We start from the raw sequence: 17,482 nt of genomic DNA on the forward strand, positions 1-17,482 counted from the left end.
AAACGAATATAAAATGAAGATATTACTTTCCTTAATCCGTTAATAAGTTATATTACATTATTCAATCATTGAAGTAACCCATAAATATATTATCAAAATTCCAAACATAGTTTAAATATCTTGCAACTGCCTAATTAATAAATCTCTAATTTTTTCCGCGCGACTCGATTCGACTTCCTGCTCCAGTATTTTTCCTTTTCTCTTATTTTTAAAAGGAAAAAATTTCGCACCGGGAATCGCTTAATATACCGAACATAAGCGATGGAAGATAACGAGTGGCGAGATAGAGAGGTATAGAGAGGACGTACGCTTCGCTTTATCAGCGCATACGCGACATGCCGCGGCGTGTTTCCATTAATTCGCGTCGCGGGGCGAACTCGTGCCGTTGGAATGCCCAGTGCGTTGAAGCCGAGAAGAGGAGAGAGAAGTCGTTAGGCTGCGTACCGTCGCCGTCGCCGTCGCCGTCGATTCGAACCGGCAACCGGTTCTCCCATCGGTGATTCGTCGTTAATTCGCCGGCGCGGAGTAAGTAATCGCGCGCGTCCCAACGACCACCTCGGGTGTGTTACACGCCTGCGTTTACATCGCGTCAACCACCCCCTCGGCTCCCTCCCTCCCTCTTCAGAAAGCCCACTCCCGATCGCGTAGCGGAGTTTGAATGGAAAAACGAAAACGCTGCGGCAAACGAGGACGGCCTGTCGATGATGCGCGAGTGGCATCTCGATTTCAAAGTGACAGGTGGAAATACTGTTGCTCTCTCCGCTTCTTGGGAAGGCTTATAAATTATTCTTGAGCGAGACTCGTTCGCGCGCGTATGTTCGATTGCGAATTCGAAGAAACGAGCGAAATTAAAAAATAGTAGCTCTCATTATATTCAGGAACGTCGTGAAACTTAATCATCTATATCTGTTAGTGTCAGGGTTATAAAAACAGGGATAAAAATAGTATCTCAGGCTTTTTCGAGACAAGATTTATGCGCGAGTTATTTATAAGTAAAATAATTTCGTAATGAATTTTTATTCATTATTTATATACCAATATTGTTTAAAATAAATTCTATCGATAAGTGCTATAAATACTATTACTTTATGCACAACAAGAAAGTACTGACTTACCGAATAAGTTCGCCAGCATAGAACTGGAAGCTCGTTCTAAAACAAAGATAAAAAAAGATTTGTGAGAATAAAAATTTAACATAAGTTTTATGAATAAATCTATAATCATATTGCTATGCTCTTGTTCTCTTTTTTTCTCTTGTGCAAATTGAAATCCTTTGAAATACAAACACACATATACAACTAAATGACACATTCAAACAAGAACGTAATAGTCGTGAGTTAACAATGTAATGTTTTTAAAAAATTCAGATTTAACATAAAGATAGAAAGAAATAGTACCAGGAAATGATCCGAGAGGTAAAAATAATTCAGTACAACACGATTTCACGCAACATACTGTTTGCACGCGAAAAAATAGAAAAAAATTTGCTTCTAATAATAATATAAAATATTAACATTTTTTAACACCTTATAATGAAACTCGGAATAAATTGCTTCAATTTTGTCCATAATTTTCACGATCGATGAGACATTATGTCATTAAGTGGAAATAAGCAAAAAATTCTGTTTTGATTACGCAGAGTACACTTCATCAACGCGCGATCAACATATACATGATGCAGCTGAATCTGGTCCTTGTCAAGTCAATTTCTCTGTCATCTAGACCTTGTAGGTCGAGACGCGAGCGTGAAAATTAAGATTATCGCGCGAACGCTCATTATATGTCTCCCCCTCTCCTCTGGGAATTTTACGATAACCCGAGGATTTAAATACACGTTCGCACTTCGCGTTTCGCGTAAGTGCCCGGATACCTAATTGTAAGCCTATTTATGCGGATGCCATCGACCGCGCACGAACATGGGCCCAAAGTTGCGCGCGAGCAAATCGCCCAGACGAGGCGAGAAAGACACTCACATTACGTGCACGCACGCGCGCGACGTGCCAGCCGTGTCATTATACTTTACTTTGATCGGATGCGGAAACCCTAGGATAATTTGCGCGAACGAACCGCAATTATTTAAGGGTGTGCATACGTAACGAGAGGGTGGCTCTTTTCTCTCTTTACCTTTCTGTGAGGACCTCGGTGTTTCGTTCGAGACCCCGATGTCTATCGATTCGCGTTGCGATCATCACATTATCAGCGATGGAGCCGCGAACTCGCAATTTTTTCTGAAAATTTCTACCTTTAAGTGATAGATATGCATGTCGAAACAATGCTCGTTTGTGAACCGCCAGAAATTTTAGGGCTGCTTCGCGATATTTGCCGCGATATAATTCTGAAATAATTTTAAAATTGAAGCGTGAGATTCGAGATCGCGTGTAAGAACATTTATATAAAAGTCGGGAATAGTCTCGAAGGAAGATAGAGAAGGTTGCAATGCAATAATTATTAATATAAGATCGCAGAGTTTTTAACTTTAGTACAGTCTAACTGGATGCGAGCTCGTGCAAGTATATCGAACAAGCGATACTATCGAGGAAGGGGATGATAATGACTGTGTTGATTCGAGGGGTTAATTATGATTCCTCGTCGCTATCACTGCTATATCCCCGTTATTATGAAGGGTCTCTTGCATTAAATTTTACTACAAAAAGAGGAAAAGCTATTAGGCTATTAAGATAAAAACCGTGTTCTTCCTTACTTGAAGACTGTAATTCTTTTTCTTTTTTATTCCAGGATTTTTTTTATAAAACATGCAAGACACATTTATATATTTAAATAAAGGTATATTGGAAAAAAAAAGAATAATGTATGTATAAAAAGTTAATCTTCAAGTAAAAATGTTTCTCTAAAAATTTGAAATTATTCTATTCGCACAGTACACAATAAAAGAATTAAAGTGTAAATATTTATAAGATTGAAAGACTGTTACTAGAATAAAAGAGCACATCTTAGATAGAAAATATAATTTTTTCCGCAATAAAATTCAATTTAATTTTCTAGTTGTTGTGAAACATGTTGATGCAATCATATTTCAAAGTTATCGAGAAAATCTACGTTAAAATATCAAATATACATTACAATAATTTTGTTAATATTGTCAATAATATTAAAATGTTAATTTTAATATTAGATACGTTCAAATGAAACAGACCGATATTTTTAGGAACAACGACTTTAATCGTAACGTTTCAGTTGCATGTGCTTAATGTAATGACAATAAATGAAAATGTATATGTCCAATTTCACGCTACATTCCGCGAGATTTATTCCAATCTTTTCTATTCTACAGAAATACCAGTTCGCCTTATTTCGGAATCGAACGCACGTAACTATTCGAAGCTAATGCTCGCACGCGGCTCCTAATCGTCGCACGTACATTGGGGTTGGGTGTCCATCGCCTTCGTGTGTTTACCTCGCATATATACGCACATACATAGATACAAACACACACAGGCGCGTGCACAGACCCACATAAAGGCGAAACCCGTTACGTGTGTCAATGAGAGTGCAGCGAAGCACTAACGCCGGGGTGGTGTCGAGGGTGGTTGGAGTGGCTCGGGGGGTGATTATGAGCGAGTAAGTGCCGCCGTCCAGTTTTTACCCTTCCCCCTCCCCTTCCCGCAACCCCGGTTGACCGTTCTACCACCATCGCGGCGGCAACCGTCTCCCACCCCTCCGTCACTAACCCGCTGGCTCTAGTCGCGTTGGTTCTCTTGCCACCGACTCGACTAACCCCCCAACGGATCAATACGCTAAAACATTGCCACGTCGAGACGCCGCCGTGTAAAACCCGAAAGAAATACCGTCGTGGGGGCGGTGTTTTCCTTTAGCCAGCGGCCACCGCGTCTCCTCCGTTCGCGCGGCTAACGAACTTCCGGTTTTCGACCCTTTTACCGTCCGAGCCCTTTTGCTCTTTCTCTCTCTCTCTTCCTTATCGCTCGTTCTACCTAACCTTCATCTTATCGTCGTTTATATCTTTGTTTGGTCAGTAACCAAAATTTACGCAACGTGTATCTCTCATTAGGCGAGATATAAGAGAATCTTGCGTGAGATTTTTTCCTGAATACAGGCCAAGTGTTTGTTTAAAGGTTGGCAAATAGATTGTCAAATAGAAATCCAGGAAATAAAAATTGATTATATTTATGTAAACATTGTATAATATAAAATTATTATATAATTGGATTTTGCAGTATATGCAAAGCTTTAATTATAATAATAATAATATGTAATGATAGTTATACAAAATAGAACTGAATAAATAATAAATGAAAATTATGCAACAATATGCAAGCATGAAAACATATGATTAAAACTGATTGCAACATAAAAATTAACATAAAAAATGTTTATATATAACCTTATTTTAATAAAGTAATTATTATCTTTTATATATATAAATATTATATAAAATATAAATCATGCAAATGTCTTAATGTTTACACACACACATATAAATTTAATTTTATGAAATTATTAAAACATAAGTTATTAAAACTTTCAATATATATTTTACAATAATATGATAAAGTTTTTTATCGCGGCAGATAAAATTTTGATGAAAGGGAATTTACAAGGATCTAATTTTTCCTGAAATACGCCTTGAAAATGAAGAAAGCGTAGTAAGAATCGAGCGAAAGAAAAATCGGCGTATTCGTACGATGCGTAATACGATATTTCACCTTGGCGCAATCATAGCTCGCTCTTCGAGATAGAAAGAGCTTACTATCGATAGCAGACTTTCGAAGGGCACGAAAGACGGATGAACGGATGTCCGTGGCCTACCACAACCCACGTAAGGCAACGGATCCGCTCCCGTCCTTCGGTCCCCTCACCGATGTACGTATACACGTTAGTGTTCCTACTCTCACGTGTTCCTACTCGCCCGATATAATGTCGGGTTTCCGTGGACGATCGATATATCGATTGTCGTCGACGAACGACCGGCTGGTCGACAGCCACAAAGGTAAAAGAGAAAGGAGGAGATACAGATAGATAGAGGAAGAAAGAGAGAAAGCGCGAGCGGGGGAAGTAAAAGCGCTCACGGTGTCTGCTCTGTGGTCACTTGTTGCCTGCTACCCCCGAGGGTTGGCCTTGTCCCTCTGTGTTTGGGGAACGCTTGTCGTTCGACAAGCCGCGCGGCGACCAAAACATGCTTCGAGATCATTCCGCCTGTGGATTAGGTCGGCGATAGTCCTTACGGCGAATTTCCGATCTCCTCTGTTGTTTTTCCGTTTCTTGCGCCTACCCAACCATGGAATCTCTAACTCGAAATTTTCGAAACAATCGCCAGGTTTTGGATTATGGAATTTTTGACGAGGAGCTGATTGGATTATTGTGACATTTATACTTGCTTTTCTAAAATTCGCTTTTTAAAATATGTCAGATGTCAATATGTCTATTCAGATTTCTTAAAAAAATTCTCTAATAATTCCCTGATCTTCTGATTATTGTTCAAAATTCCAGATAAAAGGAATATTTTAAAAATTTATTGTAATTCTAAAATAAATGTTTTTATTATATCTATTTTCTAATATTTTTTTACTGATATAAAAGGAAAACACAAATTAACTTAAGTTTTAAATGCTAGACTTGCAAATGTACTGAAAAAACTGAATAGCCTTTTATTGTATATTTTGTTGAGACATTGTTAAATATATAGAGATAAATATATATTTGTACATTTTTAACCATATATAAATACACATAATTCGTTTGGCTTGACGACTCTGATTACAATATAAAAAACAAATTTATCAAAGAAAGAATCTTTTTAAAAACTCCCCCAAGTCCCAATAAAATTTCCTAAAAATTGAACATTTTTTTTAAAACATCGAGTTATCTACTCTGTAAACGATATTACTTTTTCAAGATAACTTAATTTTTATATTTTTAATCTCACATAGATAACCCTAATCTCTTCGATTTTCAAAGTTTCAGTTTACAATAGCTTTAATAATCTAAATCTTGAAAATTGCAAAAATATGACAATTTTTCGCTATGAAAAAACATTCGTTCTCTGTAAAATTTATGTTTCAATTACCCTTGCGAAATCGATGAAAAGTAGGTCTTAATAAGCTCTATTTGTTTTTATTATACAAAGTTTGCTTTCAAAGTAAAATATGCGGTAAAACTTGTTGACTGTTAAGAAAATTATATCCAATGTCTCTAGAATATAGCAATATTTTATGATAATTCTTCAAAGTCAAGATTATTTGTCGAGATTAAGTGTTCAGATATCTCACTTTATTCAGTGGCAGTTGAAAAATTAGCCAGCAACTCTAATTCATGCGCTATATTCCATGTCGTCATTTAAGTTTTCAATTACTTCCTCTGCATATTATTTCAGAATATAGAGAAAGTTTCATATATATAAACATGCGGTGCTACACGCAAGGTACGGCTTCTCGCCTTTCTTATCTATTTCGGGATCTTCAAGACACGTTATTTAAACCGGCCCTTTGCAAGATTCTCGATTGAAACTTTTTCAATGTTAAGAATAAAAAAAAACACCACCATCGACCTTTCCAAGATACGTGGGTTTTTAGATTATCGTTATCGAAGGCACATAATACTGCAAACAATCGATAATGACGTCCTTTCGGCATCGCCATTTGTTTCGGGATCTCATAAGCTCGATCTGATGAAGGCGCAGACATAGCAAACACAGATGTCCCGGCGTAGTTAACACGAAATTTTTCTTTATCTACTATTTAAGTAGACCCAGTCTCGCTGCACCGGTACGATAATCGAGTCAACGATAAACTTGCGCTCTCACAAAATCTACCTAAGTCTCCATTGTACCTGGCCGGAAATGGGCAACACAGGTGTTTGCCGAGTAGCTCTTTGTTAGCGTTACTGATGCTATAGGCTTCGATATTTTCGAATAATCTGATTATTACACATCGCGTTAAAACAACATAATTTTCTTACGAAGCTGTACGTTATCGCTTCTCGAAAATATTTATGATATTTAGATTGTGATGAAATTTATGACATCAAAATTTAAGTCCAATAATATTGATACGTTATGACTTCAAAATGAAAAAAAAATTACAATAGGCGCAAATAATATTCGTAATGTTACGATGATATTTGAAAAAAGTCATGTCATTTTAAAAAAATATAGTTCAATCTGCCAAATTAAATATCGGAATTATAATCTACGTGCAAGTTTTTCTTACAATATGGCTTTGCTCTCTATAAAATTCACTAACAATAGTAACGATAATACTGTAATCCAATCAAAACTAACTATGATTGACGTAAAATAGGTTTGACATCTATGTTTTCAAAACTTAACGATAAATTCCAATAATTAGTAACAATCCTGAGAACCAAAATGTTAGTAACACGGAAAGATACATATCACAAGTTTGACATAAACACGACGAAGAAACGTCTTCTTGATGTCAATGTGATCAATTATTAGTAGTTTTATTATCTGGAACTCTCTAGGAGATCTGATCCTATTATTACGAATTGTATTTTACTGTTTGACGTTGTATATTCGCGATAATTGTTTACTGAACTTTTATGTAACGGTCGTCTTTATAATTAACTCTGTAAGCATTAACGTTCCACATGTCTCTTTTCTATTACACTAGTCAGAAATTATCTCCCGTTTTATTATTTTACGGTTTTATTATTTTAAATTATTAACGTTTCTTCATAAAATATTTTTACAAAAGCAAAGGAATAATTATTTATAAATCTATATTTTATAAAATTTATACTGTTTTTTTTTTATTTTAGTTTGTGGTTAAAAATTAATGTTTTTATTAATAAATAACTTCATATAATAATATATTTTTTTTTTGCGAACATACTCGTATCACAATTTTATTAAAATTATTAAGTTCCTCTCGACAATACATATTGTAAAAGACATTTTACGGTAATTACTTCTGAAAAAAAATACCGTGACCCTACAGAAGCGTGATTATTTCCAATCTTGTATTAATGAACAACCAATTCGCACAGTTATTATCTCCATTTGTGAATTTCTCGTTTTCTGTGCCCCTCTCCTCCCTCCGTGCAACGTTACACACATACACACTACGTTACTTTCTATTACCGCGGTACCCGCAATAAGCTCGTGAGACGTTAACGCGTGTCCACGCAACAAAAGCTTTCCGCGCGGCGTTCTCTGCAGCGCAGAAAATCGCTCTCCGCGTACGAGATCGTTAGTCTCGTTTTCCCCGAGTCCCACACACGCGGCCGCGACGGCGATCGTAGGTAGATACAAGTCAGCGGCTAATGACGGCCGAGAGAGCTCGCGATATATAACGCACGTGGGAAACATGGCATGGTTCCGTCCGGGGATTATATAATATTCAATTTTAGCATGCGTGTGCGACCCGTCTTAATCCAGCCATTACGTCTAATTGGTCGAGATTAGCTAATATCCCCGGCATATAGTGATTAGGCCGTGTCCGCGGCTCGCTTTAAATTGAACCAATTCCCCGGAGCGTACGCATGCACCAGATCGTCGGACGTCGATCCCGCTGATCGAGAGATCGATCAGCTATCGCGCCGAAAACGGAGAGAGGGAAGAGGGAAACTTGAGAAGGGAGAAACTGCTCCGGTGCGCGCTGCCCCTCGTAGCAACCACGACATCGGTTTCTTTCTTTCAACGATCAGGAATGTAAGGAATTTCCTGCCGTAGAAATTCGATACAATTGAGATGCGACGGAAGCTTGATTTTAAACGGGAATAATCGCGAATATAAATGAACGATAAATTATTGAGAGAAAATGCAATTAAATTAAAATTTAATTTAATTTAATTTAATTAGGAAAATTGAAAATTTGCAGGATTTATTATAATTTACGTATCTATATTATATTCGATTATATTTTAACGTGAGTTATAATATATCAAGTAAGGAAGGATTAATTAAAGTTTATGCAATATTTTTCATTGATATATTATTGAGGAATCGATCAACGTTAATCGCTTAATAGCCTAATAATTTGCATCTGCAATGCATTAACATTTGACTTTAATGTGCGATGTCCGTTCATCTCGCAGGAGTACAGCAGTGATTTTCTAATCTTGCAGGAAGATTCAAAATAATTATTCGAATGTTGTATATACGAACTTTCTCTTTAATATACCACAACCATGTGTGGTTATTAACCATATGAGACTGTCGTATAGAAAAAGATTCGCTAATTTTATCGTATGTCCTACATTGCAAACTAAAATGAAGATTGTTCTTTACATGCGTTATTTATAATTGAAAAGCTGTGCGAGAAACCATCGTAATTTTTCGTTCGTATTTTTGGATTATGTGCTGTTCGAAAAGACGTGTTTCTAGGGGCAGCGTGCACGCACGTGTAAAGTCGCTATTATTATGAATCATTCACACGAATGGCATCCAGGTGGGTAAACAAGAAATCTCACTGTCCTTTTGACAAGAACCGGCCAGGTGAAGACTGTCACCCTCATATCTTAGAGGATTTTGACTCTAGGCATAGTCAGACTTGAGCGCGTTCCTTCCAAACCGATTTCAGATCATTGCGAAAAAATCGTCGGAGCGCGATGATTGTTCGTTTTCATTCTTATGAGCTGAAGAAATTTATAGATAAATCATGAAAAATACAATTATCGATTTAAAATATAAATATTTTGCGGTAAATAACATATAATACAGATATCTATAGGATGCATAAATATCTTGTATAATATTATCTACTTGCGTGAATAATATATTTAATAAAAATATAATAGAATAAGACAAAATAAATCCTAAAGATAATATAAAAATGATCAATTTTTTACTATTTGTGTGTGTATGTGTGTGTGTGTATACATGTTATGTCATTATTTTAACTATATTATTATGTATTATTACACACATATTATTATTTTTAAGAGAAAAAGAAAAAGAGAAAGAGCGAGTTATATAATTAGTATATAACTAGTATTATAACTAGTATTCTTTAAAATATTTTTAGCAATATTTAAGCGCAACATATTTTCGCGGGCTTTGACCCACGATGCTATTCAAAATGCGAAATAATTGGAGAAACGACCTATTCATCGTCGATCAATGACTGCAGCGGTCACCGAATGACGGTTGGAAGCATAAAGAAGAAAAATATCTCAAATACAAATAGTTGAATGAATTCGATCAGGTATCCCCGGAAGGAGAACCGTATTGATGAATCTTCGGACGAGACCTAAAACGAAGATGAGAGGATCGAAATTCTGGGAAGCTGAAAAATAAAGATCGGACCAAAAAGAGGAGGAGACGGAGAGTAAAAGAGAGAGAATGTCAAAATGGGACGGATGATCTTCATCGGAATGGATGAAACGGATTTACTGGTTCGAGAAAAAAAAAAAAAAAAGCGAAACGACCCGCGGTCCGTGCTGACCCTGGTGACACCGGTCAGGGCAGATTCGGAATGCATTTCCATACATTAGCTACCACTCATAAAAGAGCTTGCGTACGTGTGCACGTATGTGTGTGCGATATAGGGTACAGAGGAGGAGAGATGAAGAAGGGGAGGCAGAATACAAGCCGGTTTTTCCGAGAATTATGATAGATAAGATATGTCCGCGGGGCATTATGCCCCGCGTATCCGCGGGGGGGCGGCCACTCCCGGTGGCCGCCTCGTATCCGAATTCGAAGTCCGGATTTCGGTAGGCCGATCGGAATTTATCGACCGGGCCTCATAACTGAGTTTTATAACACCGGACGCGGGGGAATAATATCGTGGAGATCCCCACTTTGGGCGCGTTCCTTCCAAACCGATTTCAGTCTATTTTCGGGGAGCTCTTTCTTCTCTCGAAGCTGGCCCGAACATGTCACGTTTAATGGCGAGTATAAAAACGATTTAGTCACGACGAGCGTACTTTATTGCTATATCCGATTGAATGATATTTCTCTCGAACGTATGGATCATGGTGAAAATCGTAAATAAACCTAATCTACTAGCGAGCGATAAATATTTCACGGCCCGTTCATTCTGTGTACGACCGCGGTCGCAGCATCTAGATTTTACGGCGTTTACAAGAGACCAGATCGCGTCTTCCTCCGCTTGTATCTTATTTCTCTCGGCAGGTGTTTTCTCGCAGGTGCGTTACGTACGTCGCAATTTTTATTCTCCATGCGGAAGAATTTATTATCTCGTCTCGGACGCATTAGCGCCGGCGTTACACCGTACATCTCCCCGATCGGAATGCGAAAGAATTTATTAACGACACGTTATTTCGCCGATCATTAAAAAGTACCACGCTGATTCTTGGTCGTGAGATAACGTCATCGTGCTCTCGAGCTGTGCCGTGTAGGATTTATTTAATACTTGCGCGACGAACGGGACAAGATGTATCGCATTGCAATTTACTATCAAAAGTACTTTTTCATACCGATGTATGTTCTTCTGAATTTATTTTCTTACAGTTAATAGGTGAGATATGTATCTCATAGTAAAATTCCATAGATTTTTAGTAACATGTACGATAGACTGCATCCTGTATCGATATTATAACATAAAACTGATTGAATCTCAAAGCCCGATGACAGACAATAAGGCAATAATTAATTGTTGAGATGAAAGTCTATTTGTCATCACTTAATTGTCTATTTCTCATATTATTACCGCTTGCGTTCAATTTACTCAACATTTTTCTTCAGTTTCCACTCTCGACACATAAATAATAAAATTCTTAAGCATAGAAAATCTTACTCAACACACATATACATACATACAGAGAGAAAGAGAAGGAAAAAGTTGAATTAAAAGTTGAATTAAAATTATTAATATTAAATATAATTAATAAATCTAATAAAATTACTTTTTTATGTAGAGACTTTATAATTATTTACATATATAATTTTTATATAATCCATAATGTATAATTTTATAATAAAATTTATGCTTTAAATTACTTACATTTCTATGAATTGAATTAATAATTTTGTTGAATTAAAAATCTCATTTTATTATATATTGATATAATTGCAAGCAACGCGTTTTATCTTAATGTTAGATCTTCGTCGTATAAAAGATTACTTTGAGAATATCCTTTGGCTATTCCACGTCTCGATAGAGAAACACATTGTATGTACGTAGTTACGGTACGCAAATGCAGGATATCGCGAATAAGTAAGGAGGGAGGGAGGAAAGGGATACTGGCCTTATTTGCTCGGAAACGTAGCCTCGAGGAAAGATGGATAACATTTACTCTCGCCACCAAAGTTCTCTTCGTAAAGGCTTAGCCAGTTAGCCAATTAGAGTCTAGCTAGACTGAGGGCATTTTTACATTCCAAAATATCATTAAAGCTGCAATGCGCACTCTCGTATGTGAAAAGCATGCTGCACACGAAGCTCTTAATTCGATTCTAAGTGCCTGCCAGGTGGTGTTGGAAAGTTAGGTTTGAAATCAGTCGCGTTTTACGCCTGTATTATTTATCGTAATTAAGAATCGTAATATCAGTAAATATTGTGAAAATTAGATCTTGATGGGAATTGTCAAATTTTTAAAATTAAATTGACAATAAAATTGATATTTATATAATTATTTATATTTGCATAATGCTTCGCATAAAATTTTGATTATTATTCCGTCATTATTCTACACGATCATTACATGCATATTATATTGCAGAAATTTCACGAATATGCAATATCATCGAAAGGTTTATTATAATGACCCGTTAAAATTGTATAGATTGCATGTTATGTTGTAGTGAAATAATAAACAAGGCGAATGCAAAATAATAAATATTCTCGCAGAGAATGCACAAAGAATAGGAACCGTGGCGGGGGTAGAAGAGGATGTGCGAATGGCAGGAAGGGAGTTCAGGAGGAAGCGACCGAAGAAGAGAGACGGACTTTATGTACACGAGACGATGCACGGATATACGGCCCGTATTACAGACTGCTAGTGCACACTTGCCGGGTTTTATAAGATGCTTAAAATTTTATTCGTTATAAAATTCCCATCTTCCCCTTCCCCTCCCCCACCGTCGCGCCAGGTTGTTTCCCTCCCCGGATGCGCCCTGCGCAAAATTTCGTGGAGTCGAAGGGAGTAACTTTCGAGTGGCTCCCTTCAATCACTGCACGCTCAAACCGGTATAACAATTTACAACGTAACTAAGTTATCGTTCGGTGAGTCACTAAGTGATCTAATCTAAAGAGATTATTTTTAAATGTTGCACAGATTCTAAGCTTTCTAATTATTATGTCTTCGACATTACGGATTAAAGTTATTTTTTATCGAAGACATAAAGATTATGTCTTCTATAAAATATTTTTTATAGAAGACATAAAGATTATGTCTTCGATAAAAAAAATCGATTGTATTATTCTTAAGACGCACTATATTAATTTTCGCGCTTGTACATATTTCGTACTCGCGAAAATCTCTTGCGCTTAAAGATAATTTGTGTATCGATAAAATCTATCGTGACAAAGTTGAATGGTATGCGTACGTAAGGAAAGATAGTAAAATTCAGATTTCCTTTGGAAACAGTTTTATAGCGCGAGAAGAAATGAAAAAAAGAAAAAAGATCTAAGCTGTTCCCGCCACGACGCATTGTTACTGAGTTATATTCGAGCGACTGCATCTGAATTCGACTTAATTTTCCTGAGGAAAGAGATTAAGTGAGAATGGATGGCGAGAACGGTAACGAATGCTTTTTGAAAGCTCTTAAAACGTTCACCGTTGTTGTCGTTATAACTAGAATATTCGCTAATGCTCGACAAATTTTCTATACTCATAATTATATATTTTAAGATGAAGAAAAAAAGATACATATCTTTTTACAATAAATATAATATCTATGATAACAAAATCAATTTATATAATTTTTAGATATATATTCTAATTTAGAGAAATCATATATAATATCGATAAATGAAATTTTCTAAAAAAAAAAAAAAGAGTATCATTTTGTAAAAATAACATAATTACTCAAGATTGTCGAGAGCCACTTTAAATAACTGCAAGCTCCAGTTTTTACGGCTTCATTGTAATTCTAGCAAGTAATTGGGAAATTTATTGTTCAAGGAATGGGCAGAGCTCGTTGTGAACTGCGATCGTTTTAATTTCTAATAATAAAATTAATTATGGAGAGATATACTCTCTTCTCCTCAAGGACTCGACCCGACCTCGATGATTCCTCTCGCGCTCGCTCCCGCTTTGCTCTCCTGGATCTCGGGAGGGCAACCGCGTCCCTTGGGTTGCAACCAGTTTCGAACAGTTCGACGGAAACCAGTCGAGCGAGAGGAAAAGAGCGGGAAGAGAGAAGAGGAGCGCTCTCGTTCGCAGAAGGGACTTACGGACACTTGGCCGCTCAATGGCGCGAATTTAAGAGCGCCAGCCGTTACGCTTCTCATTCGTTAGCATAAATTAATTATTTTTTCAGGGATGCGGCAGAGCGGAGGGAGAGGACTCTCATAGCCAGGGGCGGTCTGGCCTCGCTAAAGATCCCAAGCCCCGGACGCGTTCGTTGCTTGATGGCTTGTTGCTCGGGCGCGCGGAAATCGAGACGCCGCATTGCGGACCTCACGGTTGATTGTCCTCCGTCAGGACGTTAAGGCCCATTAAATAAAACGCGTATATCTGTAGACGTACTGCAGCCGCCGGCAGATTCTTCAATGGACTTACACTCCCCATCTTCGTTTAGCGCAAATTTGATAAAAGGCAATTTCTTTTAATCTTCAATTCTCGACATTAAATATATTTTGACAATCCAGAATTAAATATTGAAATAATGAAATAATTGAAAATCTATTCATTAAATTGAGGTCCGTCGATAACTGAGAAATGAAATTTATAAAATCTTTCATTCTTAACGAGAATAATGCGAAAGTTACTGTGCGAGATTCATCTCAATGTTTAAATAATTATTATACTATTAAAATCGATTAAAATTGTCAGTATAGTTCAAAGTTTTTTTTTGCTAAAGAAAATTTAGCCTGCACAAATGAAATTGATAATAAATATTATTTCAATTATAATATTATCAATGTATTATATCATGCATATAAATTAGAGCTTCATTAAGAGAAAGAATTTGACATCTTACATTTGAAATCTGCCGGTGGCACGAACCTCGATAAAACTCTCCGACAAAATTAACGGTTTACCTGCGTGATTCAAACGACCAATTGAAACATACCGAATTAGTGCGATCGTGCGACATATCGCTTTCGAAATCATAGTGGATAGGTTTTGAGGTCGCGTCCATAGTTCGTGCGCGCACAATAAGCGAAGTGGGCTTAGATTGGACTAATTAATTAATGCGCACGTCCTGTCTCATCTCGTCTAATTATCCCGCTTGTCAGCTCTAGTACTGTCGTTCGCTACGCCGTTAATGCGTTGCCTCTTCGTTCCTCGCTCCGGCCGCGTCTCTCTCGCTCGTAATTATAATCGGGCTAATTGTGACGTCAGACAGGAAGCTACACCTAGAAAAATCTGCCTGACGTACGTACGCAGCTCGCAAGATGCACATATCCTTCGATCATCTCCGGGATTGTGATATCGATCTGACGCGAGGCGAGATAAGTCGTTCGCATAATCTAAATTTTGTTTGCACTTATTGCAACACGAATACGCAGCCCCTTTTTATCTTGAAGGAAACTAATTAATTGACTCGACTTTAGCGAGCACTTAGAGATTTATAATAATCAGTATTTGATTAGTTAATTATCATTTTGGCAATTCCAGAGATTTTCTTTTATAAATGTAATTTATATTCCTATTAAAATATCATTAAGAATATTTTCAATTTTTAAAAAACATCTTGTATTAATATATTTTAATTTATATAATTTCTCATATTTTAATAAATATATTAATATATTAATATATTCTTTATATTTTATTAATATATTTATTATATATATTAATATATTGTATTAATATATTTCAATTTATAAACTATATAATATTTTGCTCTGTAAATAATAATATTGATTTTTAATTATAAAGTAGTATAATGTTTTCTAAAAATTTTATAAAAATACTTGAAGATATCTAATAAATATTCTATAAAAATATTAGAAAAAAATGATATAGAAATCTATTGCGTTCTCGAGACGTCCTATATAACATATTTATATCCGGCATAATAATATATACGACGTTATCTCGCTCGTTGCCCCGTCGATCGAAAAATTATTCGACGTCGAGGATAGAGCGTTCGCATTTTCCACCACGTAGTTTTGCCGTGTAGATAATTAGCGTTACTGCAGGCTCTCGGATGCGCCTCTTCGCAAATAGCTTCGAATCTCGCGGTTCATTAATTTCGAAGAATCCACATGCCCGCAGCCGTTCTCTCTCGCGACTCGACGGAAGCGTTATGGATCGCAGTAAAAGAGAACCGTCTCTCTCCAGCCTCCGGTGGTAGGCTCAAATTTGAATTGGCGATCGCATCGATGATGGCACGATGGGAAAAAAGCAGCGATGCGTATCTAGTCGCTCACCGGTTGGTAGTTATGTGCGTAACAATAGTTATACAGGGTGTCACTCTTACAGACCTCAATTATATTACTTATTCTAAAATTCGCGAAGAAAATTGTGGAGAAATTAAGGACAAATATTGCATGTATATAATTATTGTATATAATTAAATATTATATAATTATATACAATAATTATATACATGCAATATTTGTCCTTAATTTGTCCTATATTATATAATATTATATATTGTATATAATTAAATATTATATAATTTATTGTATATTGTATATAATTACGTTTTTTCATGTTTTTAAATATAACTTATAAGGTTTTATAATTAAATTTAAATATATTTTATTTACACATATCCGCGAACATATATTTTTCTATATTAATTTTTTTTACTTATAATAGTGAAATGTGCATTCTAGCACAAGGTATGCCCCGAGTATTTATCCATTATCTATCTGATAACGTAAATGCAAATCGAGAATTAGCATCGCGATTGGAAATTCTATTGAAATTCTATTGAATTACCGATCGAGAATTCCACATACGAGATGTTTAACGATTATTATAGTAAATTAAAGCGGGATAAGATAGTGGCGTGATACGGTGCGGCGATATTTTATTTTAATTTAAAATTACGCCCGTGATAATGCCACGCCCACGTTCACCACTTGCCAACTGGTCGATGCGTATGGTGCACATACGTGCATGTGTATACGTAACATACTAACATACACGTATGGGAATGCATATCGAGTAAGTACGCCGCGCCGCGCGTCTTCGATTCTGCGAGAAGGTGCCTGGAATTTGAATGAATAAGCACGGATCGCGGCGCAAGTCGAGGGAGAAATAGTAGAAAAAAGGACGAGCGCGGCGAAGAGCGAAAATGAATTATGGAGGAATGCGACGAAAGATGGTCCGCGCTTTTCGATTTGCTCGCGCGTTTTCCCATCGTTGCCGATAACAATGGACGTAAATAATTTCAAGAAGAAATAAATAAAACTATTATTCTCGTTGGACCGCAATTTTAATTCTTCGTTAAATGTTATAT

At 36.4% G+C, this 17,482-nt stretch overlaps 1 protein-coding gene across 9 annotated transcripts in view; it reads right to left on the bottom strand.

Annotated features, from left to right (window-relative positions):
* Zfh2 (Zn finger homeodomain 2) overlaps positions 1-17,482 on the bottom strand; it is a 320,913-nt gene that overhangs the window by 190,699 nt on the left and 112,732 nt on the right. For 8 of the 9 annotated variants that reach the window (XM_083089617.1, XM_083089616.1, XM_083089619.1 and 5 more), the window contains one exon: positions 1,116-1,151. The exons of the other annotated variant lie outside the window; for it this stretch is intronic. The gene's annotated coding sequence lies outside the window, so the exon portion shown is untranslated. The remainder of the gene's footprint in view (positions 1-1,115; positions 1,152-17,482) is intronic. 9 annotated transcript variants of the gene reach the window in all.

This window comes from Camponotus vicinus, unplaced genomic scaffold (genome assembly GCF_025532165.1).
Source record: "Camponotus vicinus isolate PSW18456_S1 unplaced genomic scaffold, iyCamVici1.0 SCAF_2, whole genome shotgun sequence".
Taxonomy (NCBI): Eukaryota; Metazoa; Arthropoda; class Insecta; order Hymenoptera; family Formicidae; genus Camponotus; species Camponotus vicinus.